This window comes from Merops nubicus, unplaced genomic scaffold (genome assembly GCF_000691845.1).
Source record: "Merops nubicus isolate BGI_N331 unplaced genomic scaffold, ASM69184v1 scaffold5239, whole genome shotgun sequence".
Lineage (NCBI taxonomy): Eukaryota > Metazoa > Chordata > Aves > Coraciiformes > Meropidae > Merops > Merops nubicus.
In genome coordinates this window covers 4665-9539 of record NW_008628900.1, presented here as the reverse complement: position 1 = coordinate 9539, position 4875 = coordinate 4665, and the positions used below count along the sequence as shown (strand labels likewise).

General features: G+C 40.0%; 1 protein-coding gene across 1 annotated transcript in view; it reads right to left on the bottom strand.

The window, feature by feature from the left end:
* HTRA3 (HtrA serine peptidase 3) overlaps positions 1 to 919 on the bottom strand; it is a 19632-nt gene extending 18713 nt beyond the window's left edge. Inside the window, exon 1 of the mRNA XM_008946803.1 lies at positions 826 to 919. The gene's annotated coding sequence lies outside the window, so the exon portion shown is untranslated. The remainder of the gene's footprint in view (positions 1 to 825) is intronic.
* Positions 920 to 4875: the final 3956 nt, after the last annotated feature.

Below are 4875 nucleotides of genomic sequence, written 5' to 3'. Positions count from 1 at the left end.
GGAAAGAGCAGACAATCATAACCTTGTGCATATGCAAGGACCTTAAACATCTTCAGCTGCAACATTCTCTCAGTGTGCATAAAGCTATGTCTCAGAAAACCTCCCTATCTTGATTTTGCATATTTAAAAAACTTACAAAAATTCTCCAACAAATTCTTAAGCCTATGCAGAATTAGAGTACTCCAAGCAGAAAGGTATTCAGGTAATGGAGTACATTTAACACTTGAAGTAATTTGTTCTGACAGCAGGTTGGTCTGAGCACTCAGTATAAAACTTGCCACCTCAGCTCCAGTACACTGAATATCGGTATGTTTTGGTCAGCAAGTTTAGTACATTTTTTTTCTCCATTAGAAATTATTTATTTGTTTAGATAGGTTACATCTGGTCAACATGCTATGTCTTAATGTTTTCCCTGCCAAAATAACATCACCTCTCATTGAACACAGAACAAGCAACAAGGAGCTATATTTTTCCAGCTTAACTCCTGGACTTGATTTTTTTAAACTGAGAGAATAAACATAATCCAACAAGCAACACATTTTTGTGAAGGCTGAAAAGACCTCCAAAGATAAGAAATACTTATTTTATGACAGACAAATATATGTCATAAAGTACTGTAGAGTGTAAGCCAAGCAGACATACTAAACAGGAACAAAACACACAAATACAGGGTTCTCTAGATAAATGAGTCTGCTGTAACATTTCAGAGCATTCTGTGAACTTCCAGAACTGAAAACTGAAGTTACTACACTAACAAAGATCTGTAAAGATTTTCCAAACAATACAATGTTAAACAATTAAAACACAAAGAATTGAAAGTGTTACCTGAGGAAAAGTTCAATGTGCACAACTGCAGGTGCAATCTTTTCCACCACATCTGCTATGAAATTGAATTTGTATCTCGGGCTGCTGGACTGTAGGTGACCTATACTAGCAGAAAGAATTGGATATGTTAATAAGACGTTTTTACCAAGTAGGTGAGATAAATATGCTTTGAATTGGTCTGTTTCTCCTACCAAGATAGTTTACAAATGGGTATAGGGAAAGGAAACAAAGTCATTATGACTGTTCAAAACTTATCCAGCATTTTGCTTCATCTTGATAAAATTTAAATATCAGCATCACTTGGGTCTATGTTCTTTGACTTTCTTGGAAGTCTACAAGCCTTGTCTGGAATATTTTTCTCAGGACGACTACTAATTATTATCCCAAATGCATAGGGTCATAGGATAAGTGAGGTTGGAAGGGACCGCAAGAGGTCTCTAGTTCAACCTCCTGCTCAAAGCTGAGTCAGCTACAAAGGCAGACCAGGTTGCTCAAAGGCTCTGTCCAGCTGGGACTTGCAAACCTTTAAGGATGGAGACTCCAGAAACCCTCTGGACAACTTGTACTGCTGCTTCACTGTCCACAATGAGGTGAAAGGTTTTCTCCTAGCTAGTCTGAAAATCTCTTCTTGAGACTCGTGCCATTTCAACTCATGCCCATTTTCTCTCATCCTCTCACTATGCACCACTGTAAAGAGCTTGGCTCCATCATCCTGATAACCTCCTCCCAAGTACAGGAAGGCTGCTGTTAAGTTCGCCTGAAGCTTTCTATTCTCCAGGATGTACAAGCCCAGTTCCCTCAGCTTCTTCTCACAGAAAATATGTCCAACCTCCCCAGCCATCCTTGTGACGTTTTCCTGACATCACTCCAGTTTGTCTTTCTTGTACTGAGTGGTCCAAAACTGGATGTAGTTTTCTAGATGAGGTCTAACAAGTGCTGCGTAATACAGCTGCAGCAGTTGGGAAGCGCATTTAGAACCCAGGCTGTAGGTAGGATTTTTTGAAGCAGACACATTAGAAACCTCCTGTAGGTAATAACCTTGGCACCTAAAAAGTTTTGTAAATTCACATTGAAACTGTCAGAAGCGGCTGAGCAGAGTACTGAGAGTTCTGATAAAAGCCAGTGTGGTACTACCTTAAACAGCACTACATGCAGCATTTGTGGGTACTGAACAGAACTCTGGGATGAAGATCTTAGCGAGGGAAAAAAGCCCACAGCACCTAGATTCTAACATCACAGCACTACAAAGGAGTAACAGCGCTTGTGCTAGAATGTCATACTTACTACAATCCCTAACACATGGGGACACACCACCACATATGTTAAATACATGTTAGGGGACATTATAACAACACTCAAATAGCAATCTTTCATGTTCACATCCTCATGCTTTAAAATAAACTATAAGACCTAGGGAAGGGACTAAAAGAGTTGTAATTGGCTACAGCAATAACGTTTTTGACTTATTTCATAAATAGTGCAACAGCACACTGTTTATCTCAGGAAAAAGAATTCTTTTTCTGCCATGCAGTGAGGAGGGAGAGGCTCTAACTTCTAAATAATATCAGCTCTTCAGAAGTGATGCTTTGTGCCATCATGATTTGCTCCAAGTCCAACTCATGCTGAAGAATTACTGGACAGCAGCTCTTGCATACCAATGCACACCTGGTTTTAAGGGTTCTAGATTTGCCTATTTCTACATCACATAACATAATAAGTGCAAATATAGATTCTATCTTTTGAAAGCACATCTTTTTCTTTATTCAGCTGTCCTTTACACAAAACTTCAAAAGGAAAGTAGGGAGGAGGCACCACACAAAAAGGAAAGATAAATATAAAAGAAAAGAGAAAAGTTTAAGAGAGTTTTCATGCATTTTGGTGTTTGTGTAGTTTTTAATTCAAAGACCATTTTTCAGCAAGCCTTATGCACAGGTGTTTTACTGACCATTAAAACTTGTAACTTTTAAACTACTTGGGATGAATACAGAGATTACAGCACAATGGAGTCTGACCTAATTACAAAACAGCTGTCTCACTGATGGATTTTATTATTTGAATTGATTCATAAGACAGTGGGTGACAGAGAACTAGTTACAGTTTCTATATTCTCTCAGAAAGCTTTCACAATAAAGTGTTAAAGGACATACAAAGTCAGAAAGTGAGAAGCCTTACGTTACCATAGTATCCAAGAGACCTGAAGCAAAGAGAGGAACTTAGGAATGGACCCAACACTGGAACCAAGGAAGAAAGTGTTGAAGAAACCAGATCAAGACAACTAGGCATTTCTCCATAGAAGTCCATGAGTTCTTCTTCCTGTTACTGGACATGGGATTTACTTCTGAGGGGAAAGAAACCATGCTTACATTTAGCAACCTAAATTTGTATGATACAGTATAAACAGAAGGAACAACTTGGCAGGAGTAGATTCGGTCCATTATTTTTATGTACAGTCTCACGCACTCTGAAAAATCCCTCTAAGCAACCGAATACGCTTGTTGCAGTGCTTAGTTTAAAAGAGACACTGCAAACAGGAATCATGGAGTAGTCAAATGTAAGCACAATATATTGGTATTTATTTTTCTTACTGGGCAGTTGCCCAATTATGCAGCGTATCCTTTGCAGCCTGCTAATGGGAATTTGCATGCCTGCATACACAGCAGTGTTCGCCAACAGGATATAATGTTATCATCACATTTGTCTTGTAGAAATGAACACACACCTGTGAAGGACAGTGGACTAGACCCTCAGCTGATGAGCTAGCATAGAACTTGGAGGCAGAGGGGAAGCATGGTGAATGCAGGCTTTCACTTTGTGTATATCAGCATAGCTCTATGTGAGCCAGGGCAACTAAATTCAGCATTGCACATGGCCAGAAGCAGAGGAGGACGCCTGCCAAAGACCTCAGTTTTGCACCTCTCCCTGAGTAGCTGCCAGGGAAACACCATGGGTGGCAGTGGCTTTCCAGGTGAGATCTGGGGCAGACAGAGGTAGCAGATGAATGTAAACGTAGAAAGCGCTGAAGAAAATAAAATGCAGCAACACAGAGAGGAGGCTGTAAAACCAAAGCAAAGCTTGTCTTCTTCCCATACCAGTGAAAGCATTTCTCAGTCTCAGCAGAAGTACAGAACCTCTCTGCTGAAGCAGGGGCAGCACACAAGAATACTCCAACCTGAAGGTAGATCCAAATCTGCACCATATATTAAAGGGAAATTTCAAACAAAGGAGAATCAAGAATAACAGATATGCAGACTTTGTAAGAAAGGCATAGCCAAAGACCTACTGGCATGATTAGAGGTGAGCTGCTCTTACTGTGGCCTGCTGAGGTCTAAATACTGATGAAAACTGACTTACAAAGTTGAGATGCCTTCATAAAAACTCTTGAATCATTTTCTGCAAGCTGGGAATGATGAGAACCTTGAAACACATTCTATGACATGCCAGGAACTCAGACTGTGGACTTGCAAGATGCAACTGCAAACTTTTACTCTCATACATACAGCCCTATTTAAGGGAACTGACACGTTGGTTGCTATGAATAACATTTTAGTGCATAATTATTAAACTGTTGGTTTTCATCAGAAGTTCTCAGTATACTTTACAAGGGAGGAATTGCAGCCTGAGAAACCAAAGAAGGAAGCAACAGCCAAAGCTATATATGCTCCACGTCACCCTGAAAACAGGTGTTGTAACTGTAGCAGTAGAATGAGGGCTTTATGTCAGACCTTCAATCTGTCCTTTGCATTAGTTGGCAGACACTAGCTGCTGTTACTACTGTTCTTGCTAAAACATAAAATTAAATATGTCTTTCTCTCCCAGTCCCACACCCCACCAAGACTTATTGTCCTGCAGTTTCAAGCAGCTTTCAGACCTCTGCTGGACTGTGAATGTAAAAGCTCAGAGTTTACAGCAGCTTGGTCTATTCTGACCTATTGACCTACTGAGATTCGCCCCAAGTTTTTTCAAAGGTCTCTCAATAACACCCATTATTTTCCACATTATTACTGCATGTTCAAAACCATCTCTCACTAACCAAAGCTAACTTATCTTGGC